At 50.2% G+C, this 21641-nt stretch overlaps 1 long non-coding RNA gene across 2 annotated transcripts; it reads left to right on the top strand.

The window, feature by feature from the left end:
* The first annotated feature begins 5254 nt into the window (after positions 1-5254).
* On the top strand, positions 5255-18446 carry LOC118630852. Of its 2 annotated transcripts, XR_004959694.1 has the most exons (5): positions 5255-5483; positions 6040-6257; positions 16000-16120; positions 17771-17994; positions 18235-18446. It is a non-coding gene; the product is annotated as an uncharacterized LOC118630852 (long non-coding RNA). The 2 variants fall into 2 exon arrangements; XR_004959695.1 differs by lacking the exon at positions 6040-6257.
* The last annotated feature ends 3195 nt before the right edge of the window (positions 18447-21641 follow it).

Genomic DNA, 21641 nt, shown 5'->3' with positions numbered 1-21641 from the left:
GGTGGACTGTTTCAATGGGGGTCCCCAAGGAACCACACATTCTGATATTCATGTCCTTGGATTGTTCTCTCCACATGTGGGCTTGGACATCCTTTGAACAACATGCCATTAGAAGCATAAAGCAAGCCTAGATCTAATATGCTCTTGCTTCTCCTCTCAGGGTTTGGCCTTTTGGAACATTCTTGGGGAAGTCAGCCACTGAGCTGTAAGGAAGCCACTGTAAGTCAGTCACTGAGCTGGGCAGACTAGTGAATGAGGAGACAGCACCTGGAGAGAGAGGCCAAGTGGAATTGCTGAGACACCAGATAGTTTACAGGGCTTCTTGGATTCTAGCCTAGCCCCGCTGAATGAGTCACATGAGCTGATGCTACCTGGAGCAGAAGAACCATCCAGCTGAGCCCCGTCCCAATTCTTGACCCCAAAAAGTCAGGAGAAAGAATAATCAGGTATTGCATGTTTTAAAAATTCTTGTGGTACACCAGTTGAAAATCACTGCTGAAAAGGTATGTTTAAAGGAGATTAACATTTAAATTAGTACACTGAATAAAATATATTGCCTTCCATAATGTGGGTAGGCCTCGTCTAATCAATTGAAGGCCTGAACTGAACAAGACTGATGTTCCCCTGAGTAAAAGAGAATTCTGCCTGATGATTTTGAAACTGGGACCTCAGCTTTTCTTATTTCAACAGCAGCTTCCTAGCCTTCAGACTTGAACTGGACATTGGCTTTGTAAATTTTGGACTTGCCAGCATCTATAATTGCATAAGCCCATTCCTTATGATAAATTTCTTTACCTATAGATATAGGTAGATAGATATGTCCTACCAGTTCTGTTTGTTTGGAAAACCCTGAATAATACAGATCTGGCACGAGAATGGGGAGCTGCTATAACAAATATCCCAGACTGTGGAGACAGTGTTGGAGCTGGGAAACAGGGGAGGGGTTCGAAGAGCTTTGAGGCGCGTGGTAGGAAAATCCAAGATTGCCTCGGAAGGACTATTGGTAGAAATATCAACATTCAAGGTGATTCTGGTAAAAACTTAGAAAGAAAGAGAAGAGAGCTGCGGAGAACACACATGCTGTCACGACAGAATGTTGGTAGAACATGAATGATAGAGGTGCTTGTGGGGGGAACGCAGAAGTGAAGGACCCGCTGCTGAAAGCTAGAGGAAAGGCAATCCTTGTTTTAAAGTAGCACAGAACTTGACCCCGTTCTTCCTAGTGTTTGTGGAAGGCAGAACTTGTGTGTGGTGACCTTGGATATTTAGCAGAGGAGATTTCTAAGCAAAGTGTTGAAAGTGAGGCCTGGCTCTTCCTTATTGCTTCTAGTCAAATGCGAGAGGTAAGAGAGCAATTGAAGGAATTAAGCAAAAATGGAGCCAGAACTTGAAGCTGTGGAAAATTCTCAGCCTATCCATATTGCAAAGAAATGGGAAAGCGTGTTCTGGAGAACACAGCAAAGGTGTGGCAGGATGATCGTTTCATAGAGAGGTTGCCCACAGCTGTAACCAGCAAGCTCTGCTGAAGCACAGAGGCGGGATTATACCAGCAGAAGCACTGCCTCTGGGACTAACGGGGATGGAGAAGATGGGGTGAAGGAAGGCTGTCGGGTTTCTGGGATCTACAGTGCAGGACAATAGCACTTCAAACATGGTTATTCTTGCAAAAAAAATGACTCTGAAGGTGATTCAGAGATCACCCTGAGCCACATGTGTGCCATTCCCACTACAGCCCCCGGGGACAAGGTGGTTTCTACCAGGAGGCCACTACCAGGTGCCTAAGGGGCAAGGTCACCCAGCAGAGGTGAAAGGGCAGGGCCCCTGATGAGGACTGTGGTGCTGATGCTGCCCCCGTGGGCAGAGCATGGAGCTACAGAAGATTAACCTGGTGCTTTAAGATCAAATGGAATTTGCCTTGCTAGGTTTGGACTTGTTTGGAAACGGTGGCCCCTTTCTTCTTTCCACTTTCCCCTTTGGGATGGGAATGTCTATCCCATGCCTGTCCCACCATTGTGAAGCAAAGAATGTGGCTGGTTTCACAGGTTCACAGCTAGAGAGGAATTTTGCCCCAGGATGAACATACCTTGAGTCTCATCCGTATCTGATTTAGGTGACAGTTAGTGAAACTTTGGATTTGGAATTGATGCTGGAATGACTTAAGATTTTCGGGACATTGGGAATGGGGTGAATGTATTTTGCATGGAAGAATAATGCGAATTTGGGGGGCTAGATGGCAGAATGTTATGTATTGAACTGTGTCCCCCCAGATTCATATGCCCTGTATTTGAGATACGGTCTTCAAGGAGGCAATTATGGTTAACCGAGGTCTCAGAGTGGGGTATCAATCCGATAGTACTGTGCCTGTATAGGAAGAAGACACGCACAGATTTCTTCCATCTTTGTGTGCACGGAGAAGAGGCCAAGAAGTGCATCTGCAAGCAGAGCAGCTACATCTCACCAGAAGCCAAGTCAGCAGCACCTTGATCTCGGACTTCCAGCCTCCAGAAAGAAATATGAGGAAAATACATTTCTGTTGTTTAAGCCACCCATTGTATGGTATTTTGTTATGGGAGCCTGAGCTGACACTATAACTCCTCACAACAAATGGTATGTGGCCTGGCGGGTGTGGCTCAGTTGGTTGGAGTGTTGTCCCATGCACCAAGAGGTCACCAGTTCAGTTCCTGGTCAGGGCACCTGCCCAGATTGTGGGTTGGATCCCCAGTTGGGTCATGTACAGAAGGCAACCGATCAATGTTTCTCGCGTCGACATTTCTCTTTCTCTCTCTCTCCCTTCTTCTCTTTAAGCATGTCTTCAGGTGATGATTAAAAAAACAAACCATCGGTACGTGAAGAGTCTCACAGGCTTGGGTTTCAATTCCAGCTTTTGCTAATTTAATCATTCGGCCAGTATTGAAGTTTTACTATGTGTCAGACACTAAATTTCAGTGATGAGCAAAATGGTCACAGTTCCTGTCCTCATGGAGCTCCACGCCATGTAAAGGAGATGTGCCTTCATCAAATAATTACTCAACTAGACTTACAATAATAACAGTGATGAGTGCTATGGGGGATATCATCTAATCAAGGAGGTCAGGGAAATGTTCTTGAAGAAGTGTCTTAGACCTGAGACGCGATTAGGAGTAAACCAGTGAAGAGGCAAAGGAAGGATGTTCCATGCAGAAGGAACACCATGTGCAAAGGATGCTTCCGCCAAGGAGGGAGGTGCTGGGTGTTCAAGGGACTGGAATAACGCCGCCCTGACTGAAATGGAGAGAGAAGGGACAGGGGGATGGGGCTCAAGGAGAGGTTGATCTCATAATCTGGGCAGACCATGGCAAGGCTTTGTAAGAGCAGTGGGAAACCACTGAGCTGTCTTACCCTAGGAGTGCAATGGTCGGATTTGAGTTTCCAGAAGATGCCCTTGGCTGCTATGTGGAAGAGCTGTGTGAAGACCAATGTGGAGGCTCCTGCAGAAGTTCAGGAGAGATATGCAGGTGATCGAACCACGGTGGTGGCACCAGAGATGGAGGGAAGGGCTAGATTGGAGAACTGTTTATCCAGGTAAAATGGCTGGGCTTTGGTGCTGAACTGTATAAGGAAGGTGAGAATGAAGGATGACTCAGGGGTGACCTGAGCACCTGGGTGGGTGGTGGTGCCATTCGATGAAGGAAAGAAGGTAGAGAGGATAAGTCAGAGGTGAGGGGCAGCTACTTACTAATTGACTGAACTTGGCAGGTACTTTTAAACCTCGGTATGCTCGGTTGCCCAATCTAAGCGCTGTAAGTGAGTTGTTATTCACGGAGAGTCCAGCTCAGAGCAGCTGTTCCTGCATGTCAAGGCCTCTTGTCTTTTCCTCTGGGAGGTGGCAGGGGCAGATGCCATGGTTCCCTTCTCAAGGAAGAGAAAGATGAGTCTCTGTAAGGTTGGAGTCTTGCTTGGAGTCACACACTGTTGGAACCAGGCTCATAGGGAGGTAGTGGGAAGAAACTTTCCTCTTTGCCTTTAATATCAGTTCACAGACCCAAGAGCAGAAAGGATTAATTCACAAGCTGCTCAGTCATCACTGGAGGCCTGGTATGGGGTGGGGCAGAGGGGTCAAAGTTCAGGTGGGAAATGTAATTGGGGTGGGGATGGAGGAGCACTGAAGTGAGGACAGGCCCAAAGTCCTTAGAGGGGCAGCAAGTTAAACACCAAGTTCATATAGTAACCAACTTCTAACATGTAGGGTGTTCACAAAGTTCTTTTTTTTTTTTTTTTTTTTACTCACCTAAAGTCTAAGATGGGTGCTCTGATTGGTAGGCAGCCTTCCTTGGATGGGAAATTGAGGAACTCAGGCTTCTTCCATCTTGTGGCTCTGCCTTCTCTGGGACCATGAGGTCATGGCAGGACGGGAAAGAGGTGGACGAGGCATACATGCTTCTTGATGTCCTCAGCCCAGAATAGAGACACATTGCTTCTGCTTGCAGGCCATTGGCCACCCTTGATGGCAAAGGGGCTGGAAATGTAGTCCAGATGGGTGCCAGGAAGAGAGAAAATTACCAAATACCCAGTCCTGCTTCAATAGGTCAGAGCTTTAACTTGGTCAAGGGGGTTGGGGGGAGGCTTCCCAGGCTCTGCTGGAATTTCTCCAGAATGAGAGATGACCAGCCCGGGGGTCAGCAAGTTGAAGAAGCCAGGCTTGGTCCCAGTACACTGACAGTTGGCAGGGAGGACCACTTCTGGGTGTACTTTCATGGAAGTAGACTCTGGCCAGGGCCAAGGATCCTTGGCCAGAATTCCTTAAGAGAGAGGGCTATGAGGGTTAGTGAGCAAAGACCACCAGTATTGCATCTACTAAAACATTTGTGGACTGGCATAGAGGGGGCACTGCTGTGCACTTTAATTGGGTGTCCTCAATGAAGAGAGAGCCTCACTGAGAACGGACAGTTGAACAAAAACATGAAGATGCCAAATCATGAAGATATTTGTGGAAGGGCAAAGGGAACAGCAAGTACAAAGGCCCTGTGGTAGGAGCAGGCCTGCTATGTTCAAGGACACCTCCCCCCTCCCCCCCCATTGCCACTATCTATGCCCGGGATGATGGTGGTAACAATGAACGGGTGTGGGGATTAGTGGTTAGAGTCTGGATCTATTTTGTAGGTATATCTTTCTACCCCACACTTCCTTCTTTTCTCTGTTTTCTAGAAGGGACTTATGAAGACACACTGAGGTGTTTCTACCTCTGTGCCCTTTTCTAGACTGTAAACCTCATGAGGGCAAGAACTGGGCCCGACTCCTCCCCTTACCCTCGCACCTGCCCCAGGGTGGGCCCGTTGCCAGTGCCTGGCACACCGCCTGTGGAGAGAACAGCACAGTCCTCCTGACTCATCAGACTTCATGGGCTGAGCCGAGGCCCCGCTGGTCAGCATATTGCTCACGGATGTGGAAGCTTCCCTGTGACCTAGACACTGCTGTCCACATCCTAACGAGAACTTCTGAAGAAGGTCAGTGTATCCAGTCAAAGGAGATGGGGCTCTGGTGTCCTGTGACAGAAGGAGTCACAGGGATACCTGCTGGGAAGACAACTTCACAGGTTCTATTTTGTCCTGGAGGTGCCCACCCACTGGCTCCCCAGGAGGTGACAGGAGGCACAGATGGCCCTGCCCAGCAGGGATCCCTGGCCCACACCAGCTCGGCCTGGCTCTCAAGAGTGAGTGTGGAGCTCCACGGTGCTTGTTCATTGACATGCAGATGGACCCCGGCAGCTCCTGAGGGGCAGCTTGAGCTTGGTCACGGGGTGTCCTTTATCCACTGCCTGCAGCCTTTGTTTAAGCAGGGGGGCCCCTTCCTGAAACACTCCCGGCTTTTACAGAAACTTGGGTACAACCGTGTTTACAACCCAGCAGGCTCTGGGTGCTTGAGAAGGCTCGGAGGAGCCCCATGGTCTTAAACTCTAAACGTTGCTGCAGGCTTCCGGCTCTGTCCCGATCACATTCTGAGAGTCATGTGTTTCCTGTGCTCTCATGCTGCAAACTAACTGCCTTTTCACTTTTCCCACAGATTTTATCTCCCATTCTTTGTGGCTAGCTATCATGGTGTAGCGGTTACAAGTGTGTGAACTTTGGAATCAGACAGATTTGAGTAGGCATGGTTACTTCTGCTTTTACTGGGTTACATCAGCCCTCTGGGCCTCAGTTTATTCATCTGTCAAATGTATCTACCTAAGATGTTGGCTGTGAGGATGCACTGAGGTCGTGAAGAGGTGGTGTAGATTCACAGTAAGTGAAAGCTATTATTATCCTTAATAATAACAAAGGCCCTTAGTGCTGACCAGGGTCCCCACCAGCCCCGAGCCCTGCTCCTATGTCGACAGCCTCTCTATCTAGTTCCACTTCTGGCCAGAGCAAGCGGAGAAAGTCCTGCGTGCTCTGGGCCTGTGGGGGAGCCCGGGAATCGCTGAATCCATGAATGATGCCTCTGCAGGTGCCAGGCCCCACGGCCCCACCCTCGCCCAGCACCAGAGCGCTGCCTGCCAGACCCTTGTCAGCGGTTACAACTTCCAACTGCCTCCTGCTGCCCAAGTTTTATCAAAAGCCCAGTTGAGAGAAATAAAGTTCATGGGGGTTATTGAAAGGCCATGCATTCCAGCCATTCTTCCAGATGAGACTTATCCCTGAACTGAGTCGGGCTCTCATGAAGCTGAGTTGTTCTTGGACCGTGTCGTTTAGCCGCCACAAGCTCTTTATTATGTCCCCCCCTATGATGGGCTTTGTGGAAAATGGCCGGAGGAGTCCCACTACTGCACTGATCGTGGGATCCCGCTGTCGTCCGTGCTCGCTGCTTCAGCCAGTGCGTTTTACAAGACCGATGAGCCAGAGACCTCTGTCTCCAGAGCCCAGGCTCTTGACCCCTGGGCTACAGTGACATTCCTCCCTTCCACTGCCTTCACAGGAAGGCAGACAAGCTCAGGCACTGAGCCCAGAGAGCGGAGGGAGGTGGCTTGCTCCAGGTCACACAGCATCACCTGGATCACCTGGATGTGATGCTCCAGTTCTTGGCAAAACTCAGAGAAACCGGCGGGCTTCTGACTAGGAGCAATGTGACCCATGAATCTGACACCAATTCTCATTTGGCTTGGGCTGCTGGGGAACTCAGAGCCAGATCTGGGGCTCAGCTTGAAGACCCCTAGAGGACCTCTTGGCCAGGGTGAGTGGGAGAAGGGTGAGGAGGACTCGAAGGGGAGCAGACGGCGGAAGGCGGCGAGGCTGTGGGGCGTGTCCCTCACCAGGCCACTGCAGAGGCGCTGAAGGGTCTGGATTCATTGAGCCAGAGGCTGTGAAGAGAGGATTTTCCATGCCTTCGAGAAGAGAACTGCAGCCATTGCCCAACACGAACTTCTCCTTGTGCGCCGCCACCCCCATGGCTTTCTGGGTATTTCTGTAATGTTGTGAAACATCGAAACTTGCAGCGTCTTCTTTCTCTTCCTCTTTGCTCCCCACCCATCTTTCCCCCCCTTCTCTGCCCTTCTCCAGCCACCGCTCCATGGCCGAGCATCTGAGCATCCCGCCGCCTGGGCACAGGCTAGAGCTGGGCTGCCCACTCCACTCACCCACCTCTGGGTGACATGGAGTCTCTCTGGCCTGAGGCCCCCAGCTTTGCTGCTGGAGCAGAGATGGGCCGAGGGGTTCAGACCCCTCAAGGAAAGAGTAACAGTAGAGCAGTGAACATTAACTGAACACCCTACTGTGTGCCAAACACTTGGGAACCACTTTCATCACCATTTTATTCATTGTCATGAATCCCATGCCTCAGTGACTCATGGCACATTGTCATCCTTGTCCTAGCAAGGTCCTTTCATCGATCTGTTTGCCCACTATCTGGTCCAAGGTTTCTCAGGCAGCACTATTGACATTTTGGGCCAGATACTTCTTTGCTGTGGGGGCCTGTCCCAGGCATTATAGGATGTTTTGCAGCATTTCTGGCTTCTGCTTATTAAATGTCAGCAGCACCCCCTCCCTTCCCCAACCAGAAATGGCTCCAGACATGGCCAAATGTCCCCTGATGGTTGGGAGGCACAATTGCCCCCAGGTTGGTGACCGCCATCCCTTTGTCCTATTCTTCACTTGTCTCTCCCTCCCCGATACCAACCTCTCTCACACGTTAACTGGGCATTTGCTTGGTGTGTGTTCTTGCAGCTCTGTTATCACTTGCTCATATCCTTCGTTCAGTTTTCTATTGGGATTACCATCTTCTTTTGATTTGCCAAGGGTGGGCCTTGTGCATATCCGACAGGAGACCCTGGCTCTGGAGCGGAGGAGGTGGGGGATCTAGGCGTGTTGTGCAGTGAGGGCTCTTTGCTAGCTCTGCCCAAGGACGGGAGGTATAGGGCTCATAGACTCAGAAGTGGCCAATGTCTGGATGTGAACCTTCTGTCCTGGGCCTCTACGGGCAGCAACACTCTGCGCCTTGGGTGGAAGAGTGCGATTTACCAGGACCCAGCATGATTGATGAACTGGGAGCTGGGGACACAGTGGAAGGGGCTTTGTTCCCTAAATGCCATTCACATGACTCTCTGACCTCAAAGTCCTTCCCTTTTCTCTTGTCTTTTTCTCCTTCACTGCATTCACCCAGCTTCAGTTTCCCTTCTCTGTTTTCCTTTTCTCAATCCACACAAAGCCCTCAGCGGGCCGGGGACACCCCGCAGCCTCCTGTCTCTTGCGAGGGTGGCTTCCAGGTCCTGGGCCATCTGCCTTGGAGGTGCGTGGGGAGGCTCGGGCCTGCCAGGGAGCAGGCAGGCTCCTCTCCGTTAGTCAGAGCCTCCTAAACCCAGACTGCTTGGTCAGCATCGCCCGGGGAACTTTCCAGAGACTGATGACCAGGCCTCACCCTGAGCTTCTGGTTTTGTTGGTCTGGGGCTCGGCTGGGGACTGATATGTTGTAAAACCCCCCAGGTGATTCTGATCAGGAATCAGGAGTAGAGCCACTATCTTACTGAGGGCCGAGCGTCACGGAGAGAACGTGGAGTACAGGTTAGGAGACTGGATTTGAGTCTAAACAACTGTTAGCTGGCCATGTGTCCCTGGGAAAGTCTGTCCTAGGCAGGCGCTGGGCAGAAGCACTCTAAGGAAAAGTCACACATTTATGGAATTTTAGACTTGGAAGGGACCAGGAAAATCAGCCACTCTAGCTCCTTGTTCTACAAAGGAGAGGGCTATGTCCGGAGGGAATAAGTGGTTTGCCCAGGGTGGCACAGGGGTCAGCAGGACCAGGAAACCAGGCCAGTCTTTGGATGTGTCCTCCCACTGACTACGCTCTTGGATCCTCTCTAGATTAGATTGTTGGGGAGATGGTGTCTCTGGGGGTCTCCCCACTGTTTACTGCAGGAGACTGGCCTCTAGAACCTGGGATGGGGAAGCAATGGCTAGGGCCAAAGGACCTCTGCAGAGCTGCTGACTCTTTGCAGCTGTTTTATGGGGCCTGTGGGCCAAAAGGGGAAGTTTGGCTGCATTTAGAAAGTTGTCCACAAAGAGGAATGGCGGGGGTGGGGGTGAGGAGGGTGGCCGGGTTGTGGAGCTGAAGGGGGAAGGTGGGTGATCTGGGAGAGAGGCCAGCAGGAGCCTGAGGACAAGGGTTTGATTTGGGCCCACATGTTGTCACTTTGGAAGCCCTTGGGGTTGGGGTTGGGGGGTTGGGAAAAAGTGAAGGGGAGGGAAAAAGAAAAGAAAGGGAGGAGGGGGAGGAAGAATGAATTCCCAGCCAGGGAGCCTGGCTTTTTCTTAAATTGGAAGTGAACACGATGTGTGCTGAGCATGCCCAGTTCTGCGCCACAGGCCCAGCAAGTGTCCCCTACAGGGACACAGGGAGATGGTGAGCCGTGCTGGGAGGGAAGGAGCAGCTCTGTCAAGATGGCCCCGTGGAGGAACTTTCCCCTCCTTCAAGGTGGGATAGATTTCTCTGCGCAGCTTAAAATGTCCCTTTGCTGAGGCCACGAAAGCACCCAGCCGCTCCTGGACTGGCCTGGGCTCAGGCCTACGGCAGCAGCAGGAAGAACACTACACAAGGCTCCTCGTCTGGGGTACTGGAGGCCTGGACGGGTTCCCAGGGCCTCGCTGAAGAGCTCCACGCCTCAGTTTCCCCTTCCTGCTAGCAAGTGGGAGAAGCAGTCCGATTGCTCTGTAAGTGCCCCCGCCCCAAGCACCAGGGAGGAAACTGGAGCTCCTGATGACCATTCTGGTCACCCTCTTCCTGCCCCCATCAAGCCCACTGCTCTCCCTTGGTCTCTGGCATCTGCAGGCACTACACTCTATTGGCCCCCATGCTGAGCCTTGTCCTTATCAGTGTATGTGCTGACGGAGAGAGGGGGTCGGGGAGACCATAACTTTGACCCAGAGCTCTCTTACAGAAGGTCCTACCCCCACCGGACATTCACTGAGCTTTTTGCTACATGAGAAGAGAACTCAGAGGCTGCCTTTCTCAGGTACAGGGTAGAATTGGCAGCCGGAGGGACGCGCTCTGAGGAGGGGCGGGTGGGGGGCTGCTCTGGTTCTGTCCCCATGGCTGAGCGTCTGCGGCCTCAAAGAGCCTGCTCAGTGTGCCCTGGCAAAGACGGCAACTCAACTCAACTCAGGATTCCCGCCCACTCTGTTATTCAGTGAGTCTACTGAGCACCAGATACGTGCCAACTATGGCGCTAAGTGCTGGAGATGTAGAAGAGAGCGAACCAGACACAGTCCCTCGTGCGGGCATTTGATAGCTCCTCATGGGTCTGTGTCTCTATCAATCCCTTGAAGATGGCCGAGTGGGAGAAGGTAAGGCCCTCAACCCTGCGATCTCTTTGGAGAGACAAGATTCACATACATGAAACACTCAGAGAACCAGCCGATGTTTAAATAAGCAGAAGGCTGACTCTGGCAACCACATGTTGAAGTGAATGTGGTCAGGTTCAGGCTGTGTATCTGTCAGTGCTGTGGGTGGATCCTACTGGGCAGCCCCAATGGGGCTGAGTTGCTTTCCAAGCTTTGTGGAAGAATGGAAGGATCTGATTAACAGAAGGGCCCGGCTATGATCAGTTCTGACGTGAGCGTACTGGACTGGACAATATAGACAGACTCTACCATCTTTCTTGGTTCCTCTTCCCACTGGCCAGTCCCCTCCTCTTCCTCCTTCCGTCTCACTCAGAGCTGGAAACCTTCCATGGCAAAGGACTGGACGCCGGATCTGGTCGAATGCTTGCTGTTTACAAAGCACAGCCCTAGCTTTGATAAGATTATAGAGATAAACAACACAGACCTTACCCTAAGGACCTTCCAACCAACTTGGGTTCCGAAGCGGCCGTCACCGGACGGTGAAAGCTGCAGGGAGGGTGCACGTGTGAAGGTGGTAACGGCAGGAGCACCGAGTCCCACCCTTGGGCGTAGGATTTGGGATATTGCTGCTGTGTTGTGTGTGCGTGTGTTTCCTTCTGCTTTTCTTCTTCTTTTTTTTAAATCTCACATTTCAGAAAAAGTATAAGAATATTACACATAGTTTCTGTAAGGCCTTATCTAAGATTCAGCAATAATTTACATTTTATGGAATCATTTGCGAACACGTTAGAGACAGTTTGCTTCTTTACTCCTAAATACCCCAGTGTTTATTTCAAGGACATTGTTCTACATCATCTCGTTTCCTTATAGCTGAGACTTCTTTCTAGACGGTATAGGATCACTTAGGTTTATTTACTGGGAGAGAGCTGGCTTTTTTTTTTTCCTTCTGCTTGATACCATGCTGGTGGCCTGGCTGTTGGGGGCTGTTCAGGTCACAGGGTCCCGCGGGGAGCTGCTGGCTACAGAGGCCATGTTTGAGTCGGCTTGAGCTGGACAGTTGACCGCCTCCTTAGAGGCCTGGCCAGGCCTGGCTGAGCTCTCTGCTCTTTCCCTTCACTCCGTTCTTGAGTTTTCTGCACATTCTCCAACCCACAGATATGAATGTCGCATGACGCTGGCTTTCCAGTGTCCAGCATGGCCTGGTGGAAGCAGCGAGCTTGGTTGGACCTCTCTGGGCCTTGGAGGTCAGCCTGGGCTTCTCTGAAAATACAGGAGGCTTCCTTTCTCTGACCTGCAGAGGAGCGAGGCTCTATGGCACCGTCTGGCTCCGGGGCCTGTGGTCCTGCTCAGGACTGGCAGTCTTCGGCTGAGGGAACATTTTCCAGGGTATAGCCGAGGGACAGAATGTCTCCGCGAGATGGGCTGGGATGGGCAGGGTTTTGGAAAGGCCCCTGCTTGTTCTGGGAGGTGTTCAGGACGCTGAGGTTTTGGAAATCTATGCTGGCTGTTCATGACTGCTCCCAGCTTTGGGAGGAGGAATGAACGGGTGCCTGTGTCCTTGGGTTCACTGCCAAAGGTGAAGCCCTGTACTGCTGACCTGGGACCAAGCCCTCTGCTGGGCCTGGGGAGGACACTGGACTTGAAGGGAAACAAAGCCTGGAGGACAGGACCCCGGAGTCATGAGATGTTGGAGCTCTACCAACACTAGCCCAGACACACACCAATGTGACCGCTGGGCCTGCCCTCTGATGGAGCGGGTAGAACCCCAGTGAACCCACGAGACAGAACATGCTGGAGGCATTTAACTAGGGCAGATCAATCTTCGGCAAGGACAGGCCAGGGAGGGAAGAGTTCAGAGCAGGCCCGAGCAGTCAAGTGATGTTCTGGGAAGGAGGTGAAACCTCCCTTTCCAGCAGCCGGTCCCTTCTGCCCTGCCCTGGCACAACCAGCACACCCAGCGTCTGTTCTGCCACCTTGGGTTTACCTCCTCGGGCCGTTTCCTCCTCTGTGAACCGGGAAGCAGAGCGCCTGAGCCATCTCCCCAGGCAGTGCTGCGGGGTAATCCAACATGGGTGGGCTTCAGAGGTGCTTGGAGAGCCCATGGAATAGATGCCCTGGCCATGGCCCAGACTTGGGGAGCTGGATTCTCTGGTGGTGAAGCCCAGGCCTGTATAGATATTATTCCGAGCAAGCTCCCCAGGCGGTCCTTGGAGCAGAAGCCAGGTTGCTATGGGGTCTTCACGCCCCCAGCCCGACTTCGCTACAGGCGCCACGGACCCAGATTCAGGCCTTTATTCCTTGACACATTTTTCCTGGTGTCGGGGAGGGCCTGGTACAGGTGGGGACACCCTGGCCTTCCCTGCTCCCCGCCCCGCCATTCACGGGCGCCTCCCACCCGGGAGCAGTGCCACGGTTAGGCCAGACTGAATGCACCCCCTTCTCCTTCCCTAAGAACCAGCCTCAATGCCCCCCATTACCATTTGCATGGCGCTCTTCTCCAGGGCCCCATGGAAATCACGAGGCTTTCAGAGGAGCCGGGCAGCCTTCAGAAAGGCCCCGGCCCCCTGCCCACCCGGCCCGGCCGCTCTAATCCCGCGCGCTGGGCGCGGGGACAGAGCCCCTCTCTCCTCGGCGCTCATTCTCCCACAGAGCTGACGTTGCTCTGCGGCCCAGCTGGCCGCAGTTTTCAGGAATAACAATATCCCCGGGGGGAGGAGCGGCGGGTGAATGGGCGCCTTTGTCCGCGACCCTGAGAAGCCCGATTAATTATGCGCTGCGGAGCGCGGGGAGGGCGGCGGGCGGCTGAAAGGCCGGGGCTGGGGAGCCCGGCGCAGGCTCCGCGCCGCCGCACAAAGGGCCCGAATGAGAAAGCCGCCAATTACCCCGCATTTTGTATTGGCCCTTGTCTCGCTGACACTGCGGATGCCCCTCCCTAGGCGGCCGCACTTGGAGGGGTTTCAAGCCCTTTCTTGGTTACCAGGGGCGACTGGGCAGAGGGCGGGGGGCTCGGGAGAGCGGGAGGCGCCCAGTGCCTGGTGGGATGATGTGTGGTGGGGCTACGGGGGGAGAGGAGTGTGTGGTGTAGCCCCTGGGGACCTGGGTCCCGAATCCACGCTCTCACCAAAGCGGGAGCCTGTTCCTCAGCCGGTCTGGGGTGTCCCGGAAGCTTCATTTTAACAGGCAGTCCAGATGATTAAAAAATGATTAAAGTATAACAGTGAAATGAACTGATCTTATTCATACAGTTCTATGCATTTGACAAATGTATACATCTGTGTTACCTACAGAACAATTCTATCGCTCCAGACAGTCCCATGCACCCCACCCCCCCCCCCGCCCCGATTTCTAGCATCATCTATCTCTTCACGAAAAGTGGAGTTATACAGTATATGTCCTTTTCTTTCTGACTTCCCTCATTCAGCATAGTGTTTGAGATCCACCCATGTTGCAGGTATGGGCAGTTTTTTTTTTTTTTTTCTTTTTATTAAATGGTTTATCGGTTCACCTATTGATGGACACCTGGACTATTTCTAATTTTTGGCTGCTATAATAATGTTGTACAAGTCATTTTTTGTGGACATATGTTTTTATCTCTTTGGGGAAATATCTAGGAATGGGATTGCTGGGTCATAGAGAAGGTGTTTAGCTTTAGTGGCAAATGCTTTCTAAATGTTTAGAGCCAAGTGTTTTCTAAAGTGAGTATCCAATTTTGCATCTCCACCAGCAAAGTATGAGAGTTCCAGTTGCTTTATATGCTTGTCAGTACTTGGTATTGTCATCTTTTTCATTTTAGCCATTCTAATGGGTATGAGGTAGTAGCTTACTGTGGTTTTTAGGCCAGGTGACTAAGTGCAGAGCTCCAATGACTATACTTGGAGAAAACTCCTGCCAGTGCAATTCTTGCATTTGTCTGCAAGGTTCAGCAGGGCAAAGGCCCTCCCTGAGGCTCACAGCTGGTTGGGCAGAGAGGATGAGAACACAGGACTCCTGACTACCAAAAAGTGCTCTCCCCTTGATATGATGCTGCCCCTTTAGCCCACACTATGTAGGCCTCTGAGTGTGTGTGTGTGTGTGTGTGTGTGTCTGTGTGTGTAAAGTGTGGGAAAGTGTGGGATTTGCTTTGCCCAGAACCACTCAGAATGAATCTGGAAGGATACTTCTAAAGAGTCCTTGCCAGCCACCCAAGCAGCATTTGTGTCTCTCTGGAGTCGAGAAATTAGGTTTTGCCAGATAGATGTGGATACACATGCACATAGGGACAAGGGAAGGGGGATGGTGACTCTTATTCTGAGGGTACAGACCAACCCTGAAAGTCCCTTTGCTTTAGCCACCCATAGAGGACCTTAGACATTTTCTTATCAAGCGCAGAGAGGGTACTGGGTGCTGAAAGTGAGGGGGCAGGAGTCCTGGGGCTTCCAAAGTCCTCCTTTGCCCGTAAGCATTCACCTAAGTGTGGTTTTTAAGACCCTCCAGAACCTGTCCTGACCTCTCCTTGAAGCCTCATATCTGGCTGCCTCTGCCTTGCATATTGGACTCCACAGTAGTATATGCCTGTCTATCCATCATTGTCCCTCCACTCTATCAATGAATACCATGAAGATTGTATTCTCCAAAGATGGCCATACCAAAATACATATCCCATCACACATGCTCCTCCTGCAATGTGACCAACACTCCTGCCACTGAGACATGAGGTCTATGTTACTTCTCACTGAAGCTGGACAGGGGCTATGCCTGCTCTACCAACACCATGGTGCTAATGGTTTTTGGATGCTAAGATACAGCTTCCACCTGGCTCTCTTTTTTGGGGGGGGTACTCATCCAGCTGCCATGCTATGAAGAAACCCAAAGTAGCCTCTATGGGGCAACCGATGGAAAGACCCATGTGGAGAGGAACTGAGGCCCCCAGCCTACAGCCAGCACCAACCACCAAATCTGTGAGTGAATGAGCCTTCAGAGGGTTCCAGAGTTTAGCCTTCAATACTTCGGGTTGAGGGCCCAGACAACACAGAGCAGAAACAAGCCTGGCTTGCTGTGCCCTGTCCAGATTCCTAACCCAACGAATCTGCAAACATAATAAACAGTTGTTTGATGCCAATATTACAGTAATTCCTTACGCAGCCGTAATCACTGAAATGCATACAATACTAATAGTTCTTGCATTCGCTCAATCTTATTTCATAATCCTCTTATGTACTCCTAATTCTAAATTTAGCTCTTGTCCTGTCTGAACACCTGTCCTGACTGGGTTCCCAGGTTCAGCTTGGATATCACCTCTTCGAGGAGCCCCCCAGCCTCCCTTTGTATGAGCTGGAATTTCCTCCTCTGAATCACAGGTATGTGCTCAAGTCTTTGCATTTTCCACATTGTCCTACAACTTCATGTTTGGATGTTTTCATTCCCCATAAAAGGGCTCCCTGAGAACAGTGCGTGTGTCCTCTCTGGATTTCTGAAAATCTTTTACATAACTGTTTGTTGAAAGATGGCCTGTCCATAAAACGGAGGGAGCAGAGCCTGAATTTAACAAAACCACGATTCGACTTTCTAATCCCTGCCCTCATTTCCTCTGGGCCAGGCCTTGAGCAAGAGTGATAAAAAGGACAAGAGATTTTCCTTTCTTTCAAGAGGACTTCAGTCTGATTAGGGAGACAGGAACAGAAAGACTAGAATGGATTAGTATATAATTAAATGAGCGTCACAGTCACCAGAAGAGGGAAGAGACCTGCATGGCGTGGGATGGTCAGGCCAGGCTTCTTGGAGGAGGCAAGGACTTGGATTTAAATGTACCAGAGCTCCAGGACAGATCTTCCTTCATATAACTCCAGCTTGCTTTCCCCCACCTCCACCTGCAGGGCCACCGCTGAAGGGGTGTATGTGTGTGTGTGTGTGTGTGTGTGTGTGTGTGTGTACACATGCATGGTCAGGGGCAGTGGCCTTGGCACATTTCTTTCCTGGAATAGAGTCTAAAGGACAAGCCTAGCCCTGACCAGTTTGGCTCAGCGGTTAGAGCGTCGGCCTGCGGTCCGGAGAGACCCGGGTTCGGTTCCCGCTAAGGGCACGTACTTCGGTTGCAGTTTGTCCCCGGCCCTGGTTGGTCGTGCGGGTGGCAGCCACTCGATGTGTCCCTTCACGTCGATGTTTCTCACTCTCTCTCCCTTCCTCTCTCTCCCTCCCATTCTATCTGTACAAAAAATGGAAAAATATCCTCAGGTGAGGATAAAAATAAATAAATAAATAAAGGACAAGCCTATTCCTAACCATCTCTTCAGTTTGCCCCTCCCTCCTCCACCACCCTGGGGGAATGGGAGAAGAATGGGAGAAGTCAAATGAGTTTGTTGTACAACCAACTGTATGCACACTCAACACTATGTGTGGACCTTAAAAACAATGCTGACTGAAGGCAAGAAACAATACAATCTACAGTCCAAAATCATTTACGTAAACTAAAAGTACATCTACACAGAAAGGCAATGTATGTTTTATAGGGACACACACAAAGACGTGATGTCAACCATATTGATGTGGTTGCCTTTCTTTGGGGCTGGGGGATGGGCTGGGCGGTGAACAAGGATCAAAGGAATAAGGAAATAAAACAGTCAGGGCCTGTGTGTGGAATGAGTAGTGATGAGAGTGTGGCCCACTGAGAATGTTGGACTGAATCCTGCACCTGAGGTCCAAACAAAAAGAGAAGTCAGACCCAAACCATTCTTGGCAATGATACCACCAACTTTAGGATGGCACTCCTGTCTGTGGGCAGGAGGGAGGAGGGCTACAGGGCAGGGACTTAGCTGTAGCTGCACTATTTTATGTCTTCTGAACAGATAAGGAAATCTGAAGCAAAATGGCAAATTGTTCACATTTGTTGCATCTGGGGAGCTGGCTACGTGGGTTTCTGTTAGATGATTTTTAAAGGTATTATCATTTTTTAAATATTTTAAAAGGTTGCCAATCGTGACACTGCAAAATAATTTTGTGACTTTTGCCAGAATTCATTTCTGATCATAGGTTGGCCTGTGAATAGCTCTGTAGCTGCTCTAGGCTGTCAGAGACACTAGTCCCAGTAAGGGAAACATGAAGAATTGACTTCCCGCTGGTGGTAGAGAGCCCATAAATCAGATCTTTGGTGAACAGAGACCACTGCTGCTGCGTGCAGAGAGAAACCAGAGGGATGAACAGCGACAGGAATGAATCTTCTGACTGGCTGGATCAGGTAGCCTCTCGGGACTTTGTGGGAAGGTCATTGATTACATTGGCCTTCCTGGGGAGGACAAATCCTCGATAACTGTATGGAACTTCTGTAGGCAACTCTTGGAGGGCTGCACAGCTCACAGTTAGGGTCTGGATTCTGAAATACCCATGATACTCATGATGAGGGCCTCAGCAGTTGGATCTATGCTGTATCTTCTGTACGAAATGACTCTTCTCTCCCCTTCTCCCCCTCCCACCATAGCTGATGAGTATGGAGGGAATAGCTGAACCGAGCCGGACCAATCAGATGTTTTCTCTCAAGAGCCTGGAATTTTGAACCGCAAGGCAGAGATTGGAGCTTTGGGATGGGGCTGCTTCAATGGAAGTGTTCTGGGGAGGGGGGTCATTGACTCCAGATGCCGAGGTCCTTGGGACTGCCCTGGCTCTGGCCTTTCCTGGTGCTCAGTTGTTCAACCCATTCTCGAAATTTAAATAAATGTATTATTATTATTCGCCAGGGTTGATTTCAGTTACTTGTCCCATGGAGTAGGTGAATATAATATTTTATCTCAGCTTTCCCCTAGTGGGGCTGCTAGTACATGTGGTATTGCTATTGAGTTAGAAAAAGGTGCTCTTCTGGGCAGACAAATGTAAAAAATCCTGTTCTTCCCTCCAGGAAGACACAGCCCCTCACCAGGTGAAGGGTTTGACCAGTGGCACGTGGGGCTTGGTTTCAGGCCGCACGCCACTCATGTCCTTGGCCAGCCCCCTTTGTGCAGGGCACAGACTATGTAACCATTCCCCGCAGCCCTGCCCGCCCACCGCTTGTTTCCTGGCTGATCTGTCCTCTGCATCAAGGTGCCACTCAGAATATAAAGCATTATTTCAGACGAAGCTTACTGGAAATGGTAGTCTATCTTGCAAGTCCTAGTTAGGACTTCAGTGCTTTTGACAAAGATGTAATTTTAAATCATTGTGTGTCTAAATCTGTTGAAGGAAATTTAAGAAAACTCCATGGCCCTGTAAAGTCAACAGAAGCCTCATTTTTTTCTGGTGAATAATCTGCAGGCTTTGGATGAAGCTTTCCACCAGTCTGGCAGACATTCTTAAAAAAAAAAAAAAATGTGTTTTTTCTTTATTCATTTTAGAGAGAGAAAGGAATGGAGAGGGAGAGAGAGATAGAAACATCGATGAGAGAGAACTTTGGCTGCCTCCTGCATGCCCCCCACTGGGGATCGGGCCCACAGCCTGGGCATGTGCCCTGACCAGGAATCGAACTGGTGACCTCTTGGTGCACGGATCAATGCTCAGCCACTGAGCCATGCCAGCTGGGTGTGGCAGGCATTCTTGAAATGTCAAGGACACTCCTCCTTCCCCCATGTGAACATACCTAGTGAGAAGGTGAGAAACCGTGACAGGAGCGTGTCTCAGGTTGTGGTGAGGGTGACATGGAAGCCACACCAAGGCACTGATGGCCACAGGGAAGACAGTGACCTCAGGGAGGAGAAAAGGCCTTCAGAGGAGGCTGCTCCCGCTCTGATTCATTAATTCATTTGACATTCGGGCAGTCCCCTGCAGCTAATGAGTCCCACTCCCTTTTTGAGAGATAGCTGAGTATAGGAAAGCAAGTCAGGAGCTTTCCCAAGAAAGAGGATCCACCCGCTTCTGCATCGCACACCATCTACCTCCGTGTCTACAAATGCAGGAGGCAGCGTAGACACAGTTAAGGATGTGAGTCTGGAATCAGAATGTCTGGGTTCAAACTTTAGGTGTGTCACTTTCCACCTGCATGGTCTTGAGCATGTTACTTAACCTCTTGTAGTGGTTTTAAAACATGTATACAATCCTCCACTCTCTTCTCATTAAGAGTGCCCCTGCCCCTTTAACTTGGGTGGGATTTGGGTGCCTAGACACATAGAATGCAGCAGAAGTGGCATTGTTCAATTTCCCAGGCTGGGTTAGGAAAGACCGGGCAGCTTCTGGTGGTTCCCTGTGGGACACTCATTCTGGGAGCCTTCAGCCACCATGAAAGAGGTTCAGCCACCCTGAGCCTGCCTTGTAGAGAGGCCACATTCAGCGAGAGATGCCTGCGGAGCCCTAGCCATCCAGCTTGAATTGTTTGAGTCTTCCTAGCCTAGGCCCCAGGCAGGCGAACAAAGCAGCATTTGAGCCGACCCTAGCTCCAGCCCACCAACTGACTGAAAACTCATGAGACAAATCCCAAGTGAGTCTGTCAAAAACTCCCAAATTTGTGAGCAAAATACATCATTGTTATTGTTCTAAGACCTTTATTTTAAGATGGTTTCTTATAATTCAATAGATCGCTCATACTGACTTTTTGTTACCTAGAAGGTGAAGCTGCAATAACAAAACCTAAATCTGGGGCTTAGGACTGAGAGTTGGGCAGATACTGTAAGGGTTTTGATAATATTGTTAGTAGACGCCTGATGGGCCTCAAGGAGGCTGCTGATGAGGTTTTTAAGGAAAGTGAGGAAAATTATCTTGGAAGCAGTAGGAAAGGGGACCCATATTATGCAGTGGAGGAAAATATAGCAGCATTGTCACTTGCAGTAATGTGGACAATAGAAATATATCGAATGACCTAGTGGTTTGGGCTGAGGAGATTTTTAAAATATATATATATACTTTTTTTTTTATCCTCATCCGAGGACATTTTTCCTTTTTTTTTTTTTTTTTCAGATAGAGCAGGAGGGAGAGAGAGGAAGAGAGAGAGAGAAACATTGATGTGAAGGGACACATCGAGTGGCCGCCACCCGCACGACCAACCAGGGCTGGGGACAAACTGCAACCGAGGTACGTGCCCTTAGCGGGAACCGAACCCAGGTCTCTCTGTACCGCAGGCTGACGCTCCAACTGCTGAGCCAAACCGGCCAGGGCTTAAAATATTTCTTAATTGATTTTTTTTAGAGAGAGAGGAAAGGAGAGAGAGAAAAACATTGATGTGAGAAAGAAACATCTATTGGCTGCCTCCTGCATGCCTCCTGCTGGGGATTGAGCCTGCAACCTGGGCATGTGCCCTGACCGGGAATTGAACCCAGACCTCTCGGTCCATGGGACAATAGTCAATCCAGGGAGCCACATGGGCTGGACAGGCTGAGGAGATTTTTAAGCAGAATGTTGAAAGTGCCAAATGAATTATTTTAGCTGCATATGATAAAGATAGAATAAGATGAGTTGAAAAGGAATTTTCAAGCCAAATTTATAGAAAATATTAAAAAAACAGAAATTTGCTGGGTTTGAAAGTAAATCTTGTTTTTCATTCTCAGCCTTACCAAATGGGAAAAAAAAAAAAAAAAAAAATCCAAAGGCTGAAAGCGCTTCAGGACAACAATGAAATCCAGACTGGGAAAATAAGAACCTCTGTTAAAACCTCAGAAAGATCTAATGCTTCATAAAATCTTTCAGGTAGAAAAAGGCCCTCTGAATACATCAAGAGCCTGCTTCACAGATTCTCTTTATTAAACAATAGGGCTTCTAAGAATTTTAAGGGATTTTCCTGCAACAACTCCATAAAAAGCTCAAAGTAGAGAATGGCTGACTTTGATGAAACGTGTGTTGAAGCTTTTGACAAAGTGAAGCTCAACAGAACCCATAGGGAACCCACAATGTTTTAAATAGAACTATATTGTCAGAAGCACCATCAGCTTG

This window comes from Molossus molossus, unplaced genomic scaffold (assembly GCF_014108415.1).
Source record: "Molossus molossus isolate mMolMol1 unplaced genomic scaffold, mMolMol1.p scaffold_m16_p_15, whole genome shotgun sequence".
Classification (NCBI taxonomy): Eukaryota; Metazoa; Chordata; class Mammalia; order Chiroptera; family Molossidae; genus Molossus; species Molossus molossus.
The sequence above is the reverse complement of the archived record's forward strand: the minus strand, read 5'-3'. Positions and strand labels throughout refer to the sequence as shown.